At 41.2% G+C, this 18,226-nt stretch overlaps 1 protein-coding gene across 6 annotated transcripts in view; it reads left to right on the top strand.

The window, feature by feature from the left end:
- The window catches only part of NDFIP2 (Nedd4 family interacting protein 2), a 69,877-nt gene that overhangs the window by 4,133 nt on the left and 47,518 nt on the right, over nt 1-18,226 (top strand). The window lies entirely within an intron of this gene.

Genomic DNA, 18,226 nt, shown 5'->3' on the forward strand with positions numbered 1-18,226 from the left:
CAGAAAAGTGTGTTGGGTTGTTTTTTTTTGTTGTTGACATGTTGGTCCCTATTGGAGTAAAACAGTAGCAATAGAGTAGAGTAGTTAACTGCAAATATATAGAAGCTAGGGCTGTCAAGCAATTAAAAAATTAATTGCCATGAATCCTGCAATTAAAAAAAAATTAATGGCGCAATTAAACCATAATAAATACCATTTTTAAATATTTTTGGATGTTTTCTACATTTTTCAAATATATTGACTTAAATTACAACACAGAATACAAAGTGTACAGTGCTCACTTCATATTTTTGATTGCAAGTATTTGCACTGTAAAAAACTAAAGAAATAGTATTTTTCAATTCACCTAATACAAGTACTGTAGTGCAATCTCTTTATCATGAAGTTGAACTTACAAATGTCAAATTATATAAAAAAACTGCTTTCAAAAATAAAACAACGTAAGATTTTAGAGCCTGCAAGCCCACTCAGTCCTACTTCTTGTTCAGCCAATCACTCAGGGCTTGGCTACACTCGAAACTCCAAAGCGCTGCCGCGGCAGCGCTTTGAAGTGCGAGTGTGGTCGCGGCGCCAGCGCTGGGAGAGAGCTCTCCCAGCGCTGCAGGTACTCCACCTCCCCAAGGGGATTAGCTTACAGCGCTGGGGCACTGTTTACACTGGCACTTTACAGCGCTGTAACTTGCTGCGCTCGGGTGGGGGGTGTTTTTTCACACCCCTGAGCAAGAAAGTTGCAGCGCTGTAAAGCACCAGTGTAGCCAAGGCCTCAGACAAACAAGTTTGTTTACATTTGCAGGAGATAATACTGCTCGCTTCTTGTTTACAATGTCACCTAAAAGTGAGAACAGGCATTCTCATGGCACAGTTGTAGCTGGTGTCACCAGGTATTTACTTGCCAGATGTGTTAAAGATTCATATGTCCCTTCATGCTTCAACCGCCATTCCAGGGGACATGCGTCCATGCTGATGACAGATTCTGCTCGATAACATCCAAAGCAGTGCAGACAGATGCATGTTCATTTTCATTATCTGAGTCAGATGCCACCAGTAGAAGGTTGATTTTCTTTTTTGGTGTTTTGGGTTCTGTAGTTTTGCATTGGATTGTTGGTCTTTTAAGACTTCTGAAAGCATGCTTCACACCTCGTCTCTCAGATTTTGGAAGGTACTTCAAGTTCTTAAAACTTGGGTTGAGTGCTGTAGCACTCTAGAAATCTCACATTGGTACCATCTTTGCGTTTTGTGAAATCTGCACTGCAAATATTCTTAAAACGAACAACATGTGCTGGCTCATCATCCAAGACTGCTATAACATGAAATATATGGCAAAATGCGAGTAAAACAGAGCAGGGGACAGTTCTCCCCACAGGAGTTCAGTCACAAATTTTAATTAACGCATTATTTTTTTTAATGAGCATCATCAGCATGGAAGCATGTCCTCAGGATTGGTGGCTGAAGAATGAAGGGACACATGAATCTTTAGCACATCTGGCAAGTAAATACCTGGTGATGCTGACTACAACAGTGTCATGAAACGCCTGTTCTCACTTTTAGGTGATGTAAATAAGACGAGGCCAGCATTATCTCCTGTAAATGTAAACAAGCTTGTTTATCTTAGTGATTGGCTGAACAAGAAGTAGGACTGAGTAGGCCTGTAGACTCTGAAGTTTTTACATTGTTTTGTTTCTGAGTACAGTCATGTAACAAAAAAATAAGTATTTGTACGTTGCATTTTTCATGACCAAGAGATTGCACTACAGTACTTGTATGAGGTGAATTGAAAAATACTATCTCTCATTGATCCTTTTTACAGTGCAAATATTTGTAATAAAAATAATATGCACTTTGATTTCAGTTACAACACAGAATACAATATATATGAAAATGTAGAAAAACATCCACATTATTCAAACAGAAAAACAATTGAAATTTATTAACAGTGCAATTAAACTGTGATTTAATGGACAGCCCTTATAGAAACTAGTAAACAATTAAGTTTTAAAGTTCGGGATAGCTTTCATGTTTGTGCCTTTTTAGGAAATACGTTGTTTTGCATTACTAATAAATTCCAGGGTAAAATTTTCAAAAGCAGCTGAGTGCTTTAGGTGTCTAAGTCCTATTGAAAGTCAGTGGGACACAAGTGCTTAAGTCTCTTAAGGAATCTATACAAATTTTACCCATAGTACTTGACTAAGATCCTTGATTATCTTTGGGCAAGCAATGTTTTTTCACTACTGAAGAGTTGCCATAAGATCCAGAATGAAGTTATTGTGGGACCCAAGGCAAAGTAATATGGTTCATTCTGCCTTCCTCTTCAGCGATGAGTAAACCAACCATGTTCATGTACAGTTACACTCCCTGCCTGCCCATGAGCACCCCTCCATTATGAGGTTCAGTGGTCCCTGATGAACATTCCTTCCCACTTGCAACACACACAGTGAGAAGCCAGGAAATGTAACCAAAGCATAACCCTCTATTAGGAACTTCCCATTTAGCTTATAAAACCTGTTGCAGTCTGCCATCTCTGAGTCACATAAAACCACATATGGGAATTAGGGATGACGCTCTGGCTGCTAGGTCACGTATGTGTGATGTCAGGCTCTAAGTACAGGATGCTATGCAGGGTGTAGGCTACCGATGATTGCAGTGTTTTACCCTAGTGGTAGACACATTCATTACTCTCTACATTTTCTAAATAACTTATCTATCTTGATTAAAGTCATCGTATAAATGTAAGATAGTTGTTCTGCAAGGTACATGTCTGGACCTCTTGATGTTACAGTAGAGGCAGGTGTAATTTAGAAAATCTAACACCATACATAGAGCATTAAAAGATAAAAAATGTTCTTTCGCTTTACATGCGGTTATACATTGTGATGCGCAGTTATTTTGTGATATCCATCTAAACAAACTTTCTTTCAAACTTCTTCACATGCTAAATTTTCTTAGTTGTCTTTTCCGTTCTGTGAAATTGTGCATCTTTCTGTATCATTACAGTATGTTAAGTGCTTGTAGGGTTTTTGGTTTATAAAACATGCATCCAGTGTAAACTCTGGCTATATTTGCAACTAATTAAAGTACCACATGCTAGAAATAATAAAATACATCAAAGTCATACTCAGGAAACTAGGAAAAAGCTTTAGTCAAGTCGCCTCTCCCCCCTCCCCCCCCCCCGGCTCCCCATGGCACTGAGCCTAAAATTTGACTGTCAGAGAAAGATATTAGCTTTCCATTTTTTATTGTATTATGATATATAGAGAGACTGATATTGTTTACCTTAGAAATTCTGATTGTGTCAATCTTGGAGAACCTTCTGATGACTAGTATCACTGAATAGATCAAACTAATTATATAATGATATTCCACTGACTTTTTTTTTCCATTGAAGCAATTGTGATACAGTAGATACATGGTGTTGCTGCAAACAAGCAAGAGCAGCCACTGCTTATGAGCAACATTTCCTCTGAGAACACTTTTCCCTGCTGTGGAGTTATTGACGCCCCCCCCACCCCCAATAACAGCAATAGCCACTTAAGAGCAACATAACAAAAGGGCACCCATATGTTGCTATTATTGAGCATCCACTGTAGCGTAAATTGAAGATAGCGTTTTGCTTTTAAACATCTGTTTAAAAACAATGAAACATTGCCTCATCCCAGTGACCACCTTCACTGTCATCACTGTAATGCCTAAGACAGTCATATTGACATTTTTAATGAGTATAAATCCACTGTCCATTGAAGGTTGAAATTTTCTTCAATGCAAGTGGGCTTGTGCAAGACTTTGTCCCCCTTAAGCTCCATGTTATATAGCACAGAAGAACTAATGTAGTGAGATGAGTTGTAGCCTCAAAGAACAGGCCTCTTTCATACTAGCTCAGTCTGGAATTTAGTACTGCACTGAAATATAGAGAGAGTAACTTTTTAAAAATGAGAACGTGAGTTGATGTAATCATGAATGGGCAATACTTTCAGCTGCAAGTAAAAGCATTTTTTTGTTTAATGGCCCAAGTAGGTACATTTTTGTTTGAGTAACTTAAATCAGTTTTTTACCCTACAAATTGAAAAAGACCCTCTCATTAGTGAATCAAGGAAGATAGCTATCAAATTTCCTCTTGATATAACCTCAGATAGGGTGATGCTGTTTTAAATCTTTTTTAAAAATTATATATATATATAAATAATATAAAACAGCAGATTCTGTTTGACCTATTGTTTAACTTTTGGATTTGTACATAATTTCATTTGGAAGCTAAACATAAAGTACATGGTTTTTACATATGTGGTAAACTTGTATTACCTCACGAATGTAAACTAATATATGTCTAGCTTGGCCATGTACACCTGACAGATCAGGCAAAATGGAGTGGTAGACTTGTACTTTGAGTAATCCAGTAAATTGAGCAATATAAATCTGAGTTCCTCCGCTGTTCTGGGTTTCTCACCTTCATGTTCCCCAAACTTTATTGTGAAATGCAAGTGCTCATTGACCGCCAGTTCCTTTTTGAATTGCCGATCTATTCAGTAATAAGCCAATGTATGCCTTGGGTTATTGTGAAAGATAAGGTCAACTACTTTCTTATGTTTGCATCATACCTTATTTTTGGTATTATCGTAGCACCTAGAAGTCCCAGTCATGGACCAGTATATCTCGTGCTAGATGTACAAATGCAGAACAAAAAGACAGATCCTGCCCCAAACAGCTTACAATCTAATATGTCACAGTCAGGTATGAATACACCTAAAAGAATAATGCCAGTGAATAATAGTCAAATAGTCAAGGCTTGAATTATTCTTCTTCCAAATTATTTTCTGGTGATTAAGTATTCTTAATACTGACTGGCAAACCCATTGGTTAAAAAGGGTAAAGTGTAACATTGTGACATACCATATATTTTTTCAATTATTAGTATTTTTTCAAAGGTATTGGTTCTATGCAGGGTGGATTTGATTGAAATCAAATTGATTTAAATCATGATTGAAATCACTAGTCAGGAAGACTCAATTTAATAATGGATTTCTGCATAAAAGTGCATTCTTATTGGTTGTTATAACCTTAATATATATTCTTCACAACTCCGAGATGTAGGTTTCATTTTTAGAAGGTACACACTATACATTATTAAAGTGGTTTAGTTTGAAAACTTTTCAGATTAGTTTTACAGCTATATCAGAAATGAATGATTGTTTGGTTATTTCATTTACCAAAGGAAATTGAAGCAGATTTTATGAAATCATTGAGCGGTAAACTAGCTCCAGTTCAACAGGTTAATCTTTAATATTTGGTGGATTTTCTTGTCATGCTGTATTAGGAGGAGAACATCACCAGACATTTAAATTGTTTTATTTAACTGAAACAACAACGTTATGTATTCTGGATTTTTTTCTTCAACAGCAAACATATTTTAATAAAACCAAGCATATTAATTTTTTAATGTAGTTAAACATTCAAGTTTAACAAAAACAAACCTGATTTTTAAATTGTTAATTAAAATAGTTAAGTGAAATATTTAAAAAACAAAAATTAAATTGACTGTCAGCCAAGTGAACACGAGAAACTTTAAAATATTGGCTTCTGCAGCTAACTCAGTCGTCTTCACCTTCATTTTCCTGTTTGTTCATAATCGGGAAAAGAAAAGCAAGCTTTCCTGCTTTTTCAGGTCCCAAACCATTTCTCAGTTTGGAATGAATATTCTTTCTACACTGGCAGAAGAAGCTACTGCTGTTAAAAGTGGGATTATCACTTCAGCAGTCTCTGAATCCAGGTGCAGAAGTGACTTTTTCCAGTTCACTGGTGTGACTTGCTTTAAAACCTCATCTGCAAACATATATTTCTTGAATGGTTCACTTTTAGCTCTGAAGTTTATTATAGTTGGCATTATGGAGGGATGAGTGCTGGATGTCCATGTCATAGCCAACTCCTCTTCTTCATCAGTTAAGGTTTGACCCTAATACCGAGTATTGAGAATATTTGCATGAAAATGAGCTGGAGATAGTACTTGTCCCATTCATTTTCCGTCATTGCATATTTCTTCATAGAATCATAGATTATTAGGGTTGGAAGGGACCTCAAGTGATCATCTAGTCCCACCCCCTGCTCAAGCAGTACCAATCCCCAAATGGCCATCTCAAGGATTGAACTCACAACCCTGGGTTTAGCAGGCCAATGCTCAAACCACTGAGCTATCTTCCCCCCCATATGATTTTATGAAAATATGCTAATGAGTGAATATAATGTAACTGGAGTATGCTTCATGAAAAAGGTCTCTTGTAAGGTATCAATGCAAAGCTTATAATTTACTGAGTGTGTTCATTCTATATGTGCCAATATATATTTATGCCTGTATCTGTAATTTTCACTCCATCCATCTGAAGAAGAGGGTTTTTTTACCCACGAAAGCTTATGCCCAAATAAATCTGTTAGTCTTTAAGTTGCCACTGGACTCCTCATTGTTTTTGTGGATACAGACTAACATGGCTACCCCTCTGATACATTCAGACAAATAGGATGAAGTATCATTGTATCTGAAACTAGAAATATGGAATATAACTCTGAGGTCCTATTGTAATTATGCAAAGTGTGAGCCATTAATGGTGGTTTTGAATCTTGATGGCTCTGATTAACCAGGACAATTGACTGTAGACGGCTCTATTTACTTGCAAGTCTTCCTGTGGGTCAGGCCAGGAAGAATGAAGGCTTGGGGTCTCACAGGACATGTCACCTGGTCTTAAACTTGGTGCTTTTCCATTTAGAAGGAGGAGTGGGGACCCAGAGAGGCAAAAGATTCCCACCTTGTGCTAAAGCTATAAAAGGGGGTGGAACAGAACAAAGGGGATTTCTCATGACTGGAATCCCCTAGCTACCACCTGAGTCGGAACAAGGACTGTACCGGGGAAAGGATTGGGTCCAGACTAGAAAGAAGTCTAGTCTGTGAAAGAATAAAAAAAAAAATTCAGTAGTCTGCTTTTTGCTTACAAGGTTAGTGAACAGTTAAATCAGTGTCAGTAATTAGCCAGATTCTGGACAGCAGCCCTACTAGAATGAAATTAACACATGATTTTTTGAGGGTGAGGTTTCATCTGTAATCAGTTTCTTACTATATCAGGCTTAGACTTGAGTGTGTTTGTTTTATTTTGCTTGGTAATTTACTTTGTTCTGTTTGTTATTACTTGGAACCACTTAAATCCTACTTTTTATATTTTATAAACTCACTTTTTGCTTATTAATTAACCCAGAGCAAGTAAGTAATACCTGGGGGAGCAAACAGCTGTTCCTATCTCTCTATCAGTGTTATATAGGGCAAACAGTTTGAGTTTACCCTGTATAAGGTTTATACAGAGTAAAATGGATTTATTTGGGGTTTGGATCCCATTGGGAGCTGCGTGTCTGGGTGCTAGAGACAGGAGCACTTCTTAACTGAAAACAGCTTAAGTCTGCAGCTTTTTAGGGGACGTGGTTCAGACCTGGGTCTGTGTTTGCAGCATGCTAGCATGTCTAGCTCAACAAGACACGGTACTGAAGTCACAAGCTGGCAGGGAAAACGGGCTCAGAGGTAGTCTCAGCACATCAGGTGGCAATCCCAAGGGGGTCTTTGTGACCTAACCAGTCATAATCTCACTCAGTTCCTTCCAAATTTCAACAGCATCAGCAATAAAACAGCTATTTCCCTGCATTTTGTTCAAGGCTACAGAACTTTGGCTATGACAGTGCCATCTACAGTAACTCCCCACTTAACGTCCTCTCACTTAATGTTGTTTCGATCCTATGTCCTTGCTCAATAACAGAACATGCTCCATTTAAAGTTGTGCAATGCTTCGCTGTAACGCAGTTTGGCTTCCTGTTTTGTCCACAGTTGGCAGCCCCCCCATCAGCTCACCTACGCCCCCCTCTACAGCACCTCCCAACTGCTGGCAGACCCCACAGATCGGTGCCTTACCCCTTTTTCTCCTGCCCACGGCAGTCAGCTGGTTTGCGGTGTTCAGGAGGTAGGGGGGAAAAGCAGGACTCGGCGTGCAGGCTCCGCCTTCTTCCCCTGCCTCCCGAATGCCACAAGCCAAATGATTTGTCATGGGGAGGAGTGAGGCTGCGGCGCACCTCCCCCCTCTCTCCTCCCCGCAGCAATCAGTTGGCTTGCGGTATTCAAGAGGCAGGTGAGGGAAGGGGAGCCTGTGTGTTGTGTCCTTGCTCCTCCCCCCTGCCTCCTGAACACCGCAAGCCAGCTGATTGCTGTGGGCAGGAGGGAGGAGCGAGATGCGGCGTGCAGTTAAGGGGGAGGGAGGGGAAGAAGAGGTGGGTTAAGGGTGGGGAGTTGGGGGAAGGAGTGGCGTGGATGGGCTGAGAGTTGAGCTCCCTGCCCCTGGTGCTTGCAGAGTAGGGGAAGCTGCTGCTGCGCAATGTGCTTCTCCTAGCCAGAGCACCATTAGCCTCCTTGCCTGCCTCATTGTCTCCAATGCCAGTGGGCTGTGCCGTGTCTGTGTGTGGTAAGGAGGGGGCACCTCCCAACTAGAGTACTGTATGGCCAAAAAAAAAAAATCCCTGGAACCTAACCCCCCCCCCCCATTTATATTCATTTTTATGGGGAAATTGGATTAGTTTAACATAAGTTTCACTTAGTCACATTTTTCAAGAACATAACTACAATGTTAAGTAAGGAGTGACTGTATTTATTTTTTCACTATTTTGTTCAAACTGTCATCAGATTAGGCCCAACACTCTGCCTCAGCCCTGAACATCATCCCGCCCTCTGAACTCCTTGGTCCCAGCCTGAAGCACTCTCCTGCACCCCCAACTCATCCCCAGCCCCACCCTAGAACCAGCACCCCCAGCCATAGCTCTCACCCCTTCCTGCACCCTAACCCCCAATTCCATGAGCATTCATGGCTCACCATACAATTTCCAGACCCAGATATGGCCCTCGGGCCAAAAAGTTTGCCCACCCCTGCTCTAGACCTTTTTGCACAGTGCTCAATTTCTCTTTCATATACTTTATCCAGCAATTTGCCTGTGACAGCTGCTCTGTTGCATGGACTTTATCCTGGTCTTAATGACTGAACCATGTTAATGAAGTGTGGGTTTTCAATCATATGGAAAGGAGAGTGTTGAATAAACAAACCGGGCAATTTTTCCATCAGTTACCGTGTGTGTGTGTGTGCGCGCGCGCGCGTAATCTGCTGGTTCTTATCACAAACTTATCTATGGTTATTTCTGGATGATGGAGTTTTTTTTGCTACAGGTGATATACTGTGGCTATGTGACATACATGATGTGACTGAAATGCTATCATTGGCAGATAACTCTGAAACTATATAAAGTGATGGTGATCTTGAAGGTGGATAGTCTTCAGAATCCTGTATGTTGAGGATGGATTCTCCTAAACAAAATAAGTCAGTGCAGTTATTTAATTATTATTACCGTACTGCTCATTTAGTAGTATTCATTGCATTCACTGACACTCAGTACTACTTTAAAGGTGAAATTGTAAAAGGAAGATCTGCCTATTTCAGCTATTTATTTTTTATCACAACTGCATCTAAAATGATAGTACCATAGAGTAACAACTATATTTTTTTACTCAAACATGAGAATTCAAGGATAGTCCAGAAGGAAGATAGGCAGTCCTTAAGAAGGAAGTATGAAATAAAAAAGTTTACCAACCTGAAGATCCTGCATGTTCAGACATGTTCCTCTCATCTTCAACCCTGCTTCCTCCTGAGCATGTTATCTCTGGAGACACACGTTCACAGTTTGAGAACTGCAAAACTAAGTATCTCTGATGGTATCTTCTAGACTAGTGGTTCTCAAAGCCGGTCCGCCGCTTGTTCGGGGAAAGCCCCTGGCGGGCCAGGCCGGTTTGTTTACCTGCCACTTCCACAGGTTCGGCCGATCGCGGCTCCCACTGGCCGCGGTTCGCTGCTCTAGGCCAATGGGGGCTGCAGGAAGCGGCGTGGGCCGAGGGATATGCTACCGCCCTTCCCGCAGCCCCCAATGGGCTGGAGCGGTGAACCGTGGGAAGTGGGAGCTGCGATTGGCCAAACCTGCGGATGCGGCAGATAAACAGCCCGGCCCGCCCCGCCCGGGGCTTTGCCTGAACAAGCGGCGGACAGGCTTTGAGAGCCACTGTTCTAGACTGAGCATGGAGTCCCATTGGGTAGTTAGAAGATTTAGGTTAATTTTTCTATAAAGAAGCCCCTGGAAGCCTATATGGTTGGGTCCCTAATCCACACACTACTGGAACTCATTTAGAAAACTTTTCTTAGACATCACGTGAATATATTGTCTCATATTATAGAATTAGAGTTTATAATCCCTATTCCATGATGATATCTTTGAGCTATAATGTATCTTTGTGTTTTTCCCTCAAAAAAAGCTTTTTTTTTTTTTAAAACCATTGATTGATTTACCCTGGGTCTATGCATTTTTTTTTCACTCATTACTTGTTTTCTGGGCAAGTAATACCATTTTTGCTCTGGTAATTGTGATTCTCAGTGTTTGAGGGGAAAAAAATATCCTCTTACTTAGCCTATACTTGGAAGTTGTTAGTATATTTATATAAACACGTAGAAGTTATTTTCTCTTGTGGGCTTTCCAAGATGTCGCATCTTCTCAGTTGATAGAACCGTAGAGGACTATCATACGTTTGTCATCTTGAGTGCTTGAAACAAATTTAATTTCTTTTATCTTACTAGTAAGGTGGTTTAATTAAGGTAATGTAACATTTTTATTATTGGCTCATTTATTATACTTTTATTTTTAACTCCTTTCATAGAAATTTACATTAAAAATCAATGAATTGTGTGTCAAAGCAAAGAATCTTATACACAGGGCATGTAATGACACCTACAGTTAAGGTTGCACAGGTGTTTCCATTTTTAGCTGCTTAAACTTTGTCACTATTCTATCCCTGGGGCTAAAATTTAGCAGATAGGTTCTTATCCCTGGGGTGTGTGTTGTTTATGCAAAATCAGATGTTTTTGATGGCGAGAACTTATTTTCCCGCTTTTTTAAAAAGCAACTATTTTTGCACCAGCTTTAGGTGATAGATTTGAAATTTGTCTAGGAGACAATTCTTAGGTTGTGGCGGAACCTTTTGAATAATCTGCGGCCCCTCATCACAACCTGCACTTAGTGTGAAGCAGTCTTGTCTCTGCCTGCTGTAGATCAGCTCGCTGAAACCACCAGCCTCTGGCAGCACACAGCGCTACTTTCCAGGCTCACTTTTTCCGTACTGGTAGCGATAGACACACACCAACCCCCTTGTTGGAGCATTCCATACAGCATCCAGTCCCTTATCCCCTGAACACTCACAGAATTATCGGGCCTGCTAGTGTCAAAGTAACAATATACACCAGCTTGTAAGATTCACCCCATGACCAGCACTTTGCTACCACTACAGGCTTAGGTATATTTATTTTGTTAATATCACAGAGTCCAATTCCTTGTTTTCAACCATGCCTGGTTGTGACCCCATTTTCATGAAGCAAAACCACTGTCACCCCCCCCCCCCCCCCCCGGCCGAGTGAAGGGTGCCAGAGTCTTGTCTTGCCTCCAAATAGTCAAGCAAACCTTTGGAGTGCACCCCCCAGGTAGGATTTTCTCCCCCTGCAGATTTCTTTTTTTTTCCTTCCTGTTTGATTCTTTTGGAAGTCTCCACAATTCTTCATTTGCATTCAGTTAAGGTTTGTGATGCGAGGCATGTTGTGAATCAGTCAATATTCAGTTTGCATGGACATTTCTTGTCTGATAGAACCTGTTGGGCACCTTTGCTGGTGACTAATGCCTTAAAACAGGCTAAGGTCATATTTTGTGTATTTTTTTATATATATGTATGTGTGTGTGTGTGTGTGTGTATATATATATATATATAAACCACACATTATATAATATAAAAATTCCTTACATAGTATTTGTACATACGTTTCACAATAATATGAATAACCAGTGACACACTGGATTTCATTTGAGACTTCACATGGTTTTCTTTGGTGAACTTGAATGTACATACCAAAATCAGAAGATTGCTGTAACCCCCTTGCCAATTGGTAGTGAGGTTCTTGGGACATGTGTACATGTGCAGAGCCAACCATAGGAAGTTCATGGGCAGAGCTGTGCATTTCTCTGTGCTGAGTGAAAGAAGCACCATTAGTTTTGAGACTTGCGTTCATGCCTGAGGGAGAGAGCATTGAGAGAAAAAATCTAGGGAAAATGATTCTGCACAGCTACTTTCCCCACCAAAATGGCGTGGGGGTAAGAAACTGCAATTGCAGCAGTTTAAAGAAAGGTGTTTTCCTGGCTCAGAGCCTAGAACATTTAGTTACAAACGTAACTGGGTTTCATGAGGCTGAATGTTCACAGCCCATATTTAGCAAGACCTCACACCTCTAAGACAAATATAATGTGACTTATGCTTTGCAGATGACTGAGAATAGCAGTGGCCCACGGTTAAAGCAAGTTTTTGGGAGAATTGAGACTAAACCCAGGGTTTCTGATGTGGTAGATCCAAGTCTGCTCCATTATGCCCTAATGTATCAAACAAAAAAGTATTGCATCTCTGTGTTTGGCCTTGATATCTGAAAGATGTGGCAGCTACTTTGTGCTCACTGGTGCAATGCTCTTAAATCCTCTATTGAAAAAACACAATGTAAATCCAAACTGTCATGAACTATGTGTTTTCCAGATTTGGAGGGAGAAAACCAGGGATTGAGGGCAAGAATTTAAAAAATAGTGGTCTAAAGTTAGGCCCTTAAGTGAGATTCTTAGAAATGCCTAAGTCATTTAGGTGTGCAAGTTCCAATGATTTTCTGACAAATAATTAGGAGTTTCACATTCTACCCCTACATCTGTACTGAACTTTTAAACTGTTTTAGAAAAACTTGGCAATAGGCGTTTGATAGTCAATAAGCCTGGAAGCATAACCACTGGGTGTGAAATCAACAGGCCTTCTAATCAATATTTGAGTGAAAGTGTGCTGTGTTGTGCATGTGGGGTGAGCAAACTTAGCTGTGTAGTGAATGTCATTGATTGCATATTTTAAATGCTGCACTTCACCATGTGCATGCAAGCTTGGGCAGGTCACTTAATTTTTCTCTTTTCCTCTCACCTGTAAAATGATGCTACTTATTAGTACACATCTTTATAAAGTGCTTTTTAAACCTACAAATAAGTGCTGCTATTTCCATTTCATAAATGTGAAAATGGACACAAATTTGACTTCTCTGGTTGGATTTGTGGTTAGTGGATTTGTGTGAAAATTGGCAAATAAGCTAACTTCTATTTACTTTACTAATCCCATATCTGAAATGGGACTACACCTCAATAAATTGCTTTAAGATTTACAGTGGAAGCAGAAAGTTATTTCATAAGACTTTTTGCTAGTTTTAATTGATCTTGTTTTTTGCATCTACTCTGCACCAGTTACATGGAATACTAGGCACTGGATGCATGTAAAAGTGGATCCTGTGGCTTGACCCTTGCTCTGTCTTAGCTCACCCTATCGCACAGTCTTTCGTGCAGGTCTTTGTGGGACAGGCAAAGATTCTCTGATTTAGAAAAATAAAACACTAACTTTGAATGTTGTGGACCTAACAAGATGTGCAAAAATCTGTCAGTTTGTTTCTGTTTGCAGTCCCATTCCTCTCTTTTTGTGTCATCTTAGGTTGCCAGAGACCTGTCTCATCTTTTTTATTTTTATTTGGTGAATAAATATTTCTAAAAATATTTAATATAATTATGTAATGCCATTAATATTTGTAATAGTATAATACTACATTGACTCATAAATAGAATAACGGTCTTACTGCGAGCAGTATACCACTAGAGAAATTGTATCAGACTAAAAATTTGTGAGTACATTTTAAGGAAAATAAGTCAAGCCAGCAGACCACTTTAAAAAACAAACAAAAAAAACAACCCTTCCTTTCCCTCCCCATGCTTACCTGTCCAAGGCCTGTTCTACCAACCGTATGAGTATCTTAGCTTTTAGTGGTCCTATTGATTAGTCACAGAAATTGAGTGACAGTAAATATAGTGAACTTAAGGAACGATTAGCCTTGTTCTGAGTGAACAAGTAAAATTTTGCAAGAACTCTGCACATAAACTTTTGTTCAGTCTTAATCAGAAGTATATTAATTTCTTTTTTTGACAGGCATTTTTAAAAAAAAAATACTATTTGGTCTCTCTTCTGTGCTAAAAGGTGGATGAGTAGATTTTGTGACCTTTTTGCAAGGTTGATGTACAATATATTTCACAATTTTTAGTGTGCCAGAGCAGATTAACAGGGTTTTGGCAGTCATTAGTATATTTAATAATAATTGGCATGTTCACTTCCTAAAACTCTGTATTTTTTGGTAAAGGTATCATTTAAGCGTGGGTTTAGCAAGAAAAGAGAAATGGTACTAAGGAGGTATTGTTAAGTCACTTAAGTGTTCAGAGCCTGTCATCATCACATGCTGGAATTAATGTTTCCGGGCAGTGAAATACTCATGTTTTGACTAGGGCTGTCAATTAATTGCAGTTAACTAAAACAAATTAATTGCAATTAAAATTAATCTCTATTAATTGCAATTTTAAGCAATTGAATACCAATGGAAATTTATTAAATATTTTTGTGTATTTTTCTACATTTTGAAATATAGTGATTTCTATTACAACACAATACAGAGTGTACAGTGCTCACTTTATATTTTTATTACCAATATTTGCACTGTAAAAATGATAAACTAAAGTAATAGTATTTTTCTATTTGCCTCCTACAAGTACTGTATTACAATCCCTTTATCATGAAAGTGTAACTTACAAATGTAGAATTTTTTGTTACATTGTTTTGTTTTTGAGTACAGTTATGTAAAACTTTAGAGCCTACAAGTCCACTCAGTCCTATTTCTTGTTCAGCCATTTGCTAAGACAAACAAGTTTGTTTACATTTATGGGAGATACTGTTGCCTGCTTCTTGTTTACAGTGTCACCTGAAGGTGAGAACAGGCGTTCCCATGGCACTAGTGTATTTTTCTCCAAATGTCTTGAATGGTGGGCTCACTGTAGTGTTGTGTACTCTAGTCCTATAGTTCCTAGTATAAAATTAAGAAATTGGTGAGCATTTCAAAGGTCTCTAATATGCTCTTTGGTGTCTCAACACTTTTTTTCTAAATGAGAACATTGTGGAACGTGGAATCAGTTCTTGAATATAATTTAATTTTAAATGAAGCCTTTTTTGAACTTATTGAATGGTCTAATGATATGTGGCTTTTAAAGTTAACGTCACAAACATTTATTATTGCATAGGCATTACTAAAGTTATCTCCATTAGTCTGTTTACTCCTAGCATTACTGATTGTCACAGTTCCTAGGCTAACTACACCTCTGACTGCTTTTGGTCTCCTTGAGTGCACTTTCTCAGGCTGCTAGCTGTCACCTTTCTCAGGATAGAATCGTGATATCCCCCACTCTTGTACTGGGTTCTGTGGGAGTAGCCCTCTGGGTATCAATTGTGATTACCTCGGCTGGTCTGACGTTTGCCCAGCACCTAAAATCTGTTTCCTCCGGCAGTAATGACAGTGGTAACGAGTGACCAAACAGCCTTTTTAAAGTAAAATATTATTTACTTAGAACAAAAATATCTCAGCGAAAACATTTCAAAACAATAAATACTCTGCCTGTATGCTTGCTTCTTTCGAAGGCTTACCGTTCCCTGGAACTGGAGAAAACTCAGGCTTGTTTACATGTCTGCAGGACATGTGGCTGTCTGAGATCACTGACAACTTCCAGCCCCTGGCAACTGACAGTCACCCCACCTCTTGTCAGGGCTTTTAGCTGTTCAGTATCCTTTTGATCTCCAGGCTCCCAGCCTGGAAATATTAAGACTTGTTTATTTGCTGGAGACAGGACATAGAATTGTGAAAGTCAGTAGTTTCACCTGTTGTCTTTCAAGTGTGTGCTGCGATATTCTTATCTGAGGAGCAATTGATTTGCCTCCCTAAACAGTCTCTGTTGCATTCAAGCATTATAGATGAATAATAAACATATTGGGGCAGTAGAATAAGTAAGTCTATTTCTGTTATTAGGTTACATATCAGATCTTAAACTATTCAAAGGTATTTCCATGTCATCACACTTCATTTCAGATTTATTTTAAGGAGGAGTCTCATCTTTGACTCACTGTTGCATATAATTACTCTGATCTAGGAAAGGGATGTACTTTGTACAGGTCACAGCAGACTCACAAAGCTACATGCAGTGTAACTGTAGTCAATTACCTGTGACTGAACCGAGAAACACAGGTAATTGAAAAGTCAGAAAATTGAATGGTGGAAGCTAATTCAGTTTGCCTTTTTCCCCTTAAGCAATAGCTTCATACAGTTATTTCTGTGTACATCAGCAAGCATACACAAGGCAGCTTCAGAAAGGTACCTTTTCTATAAGTAGTTTTCATTTCTAAGTTAGCATGTTAAATAATAGAACTTAAGATTTAAATGTTATAAATTTGCATGTGATTTAAGCGAATGAATACACACACACACACACACGATAAAAATGTACTTGGATTTTTAAATATATCAAATTTAAAAATCCAAGTACATTTTTATCCCATATGTAATTTACATCTAATGTCCACCTTCTTACTGTGTATACCAGGGGTTGGTAACCTACAGCACGCGTGCCACCTTTGGCACACAAGCTGATTTTGCCTGGCACACGGCTGCCAGCCAGGGTCCTGACTGCCAGCCCCGCTCAGCATGCGCGGCCGGCTGAGTGAAGTGGGGCCGGCGGCTGGGACCCCAGACTGGTGGCAGGCGCGCCCCCCAGCTCCCCACTCACCGTGCTCAGGTTCTGCGGCTCCCGGGAGTGCGAGCTGCCGGGGCACGGGGCCCTGAGCCTACTGCGGGAGGGACGGCGGCGGCAGACCCCGAGGGCGGCAAGGGGGGAGCCAGGGGGTGCATGAGGCCCGCTGCCTGCATGCATCTGCTGCAGGAGCCTCCTCCGGGGGGGAGGCACCGGGCCGCAGCCTGGGCAGGCACGCCCCCTGACTTCCCCCCTCACCGCACTCGGGTTCTGCGGCTCCCGGGAGTGTGAGCCGCCGCTGCCTCTCCCGCAGCTCCCCCTCTCCCGCTGCCTCAGCACTCTGCGGGAGAGGGGCTGTGTGCACGGCAGCCCGGCAGCATGTTTTGCCTCCACATGGAGCCAGCGTCTCTCTGGCATGGGCATGGTAAGGGGAGTCCTGGGGGGGCAGTCAGGGAGCAGGGGGGGTTTAGATGGGTCGGGAGTTCTGCGGGTCCTGTCAGGGGGCGGGGAGTGGTTGGATGGGGCCTGGGAGTCCCCGGGAGTCTGTCTGGGGGCGGGGGTGTTCATAAGGGTTCGGGCAGTCGGTACAGGTGGGGGTAGGGTCCTGGGGGGCAGTTAGGGTCGGAGGGTTTCATGAGGGGACAGTCAGGGGACAAGGAGCGGGGGGGGGGCGAGTCTGACCGGGGCAATCAGGGTGGGAAGTGGGAGGGCGTGGATGGGCGCTAGGGCAGGGCTCTCCCCTCTATTTTGATTGTTTGTTTGAAAGATGGTAACCCTAGGCGAGGGGGGAGCTAGGGGGCACATGGGGGCTGGCACCTACATACATCCACTGCAGCCTACAGGCGCCCCCGGGGGGGCTCAGCTTGGGCAGGAGGGGCGCAGCTGCTCCCTGCTAGTGGTGCCACCACTGCCTTTGCAGGGCTCCTCTCCCCCTGCACCACGCTGGCTCCTCCATGGCTGGGGCTCGCTGCTGCTGCAAGCGGGATGCTCTGGCTCTCTGGTGCCTCCAGAAGGTGGCTCCTCCCTGCTGAGCTGCTGCAGTGGCCCAAACCCGACAAAGCCCATGAGTGGACTCAGGGCAGGGTCCACCTGGGTGGGGTTGGGAGGGCTTGCCGGGGGGCTGTGCACCTTCCAGGGGAGTTCAGGGGGCGGGGAGGGGGGAACCTGGTCTGGGGAGCAGCCCCTGGGCATGGCTGGCCCCTGGGGTCTATAAAGGCTTGTTGAGGATTTGCCCCTCAATGAACTGATGTGCAAGGTGGAAGTTTCGCTTAGGTGGCAAAATACCCAGGGGGTGCGTGCGCCCCAGGTTAAGAACCACTGCATTAAACTGATAAGATCTGCATTTTAATTAAATTTTAAATGAAGCTTCTTGAACATTTTAAAAAACTTGATTACTTTATATACAACAATAGTTTAGACTTAGAGAGAGACCTTCTAAAAATGTTAAAATGTATTACCG

The sequence above is a fragment of the Mauremys reevesii genome, linkage group 1 (assembly GCF_016161935.1).
Source record: "Mauremys reevesii isolate NIE-2019 linkage group 1, ASM1616193v1, whole genome shotgun sequence".
In the NCBI taxonomy this organism is placed as follows: Eukaryota; Metazoa; Chordata; order Testudines; family Geoemydidae; genus Mauremys; species Mauremys reevesii.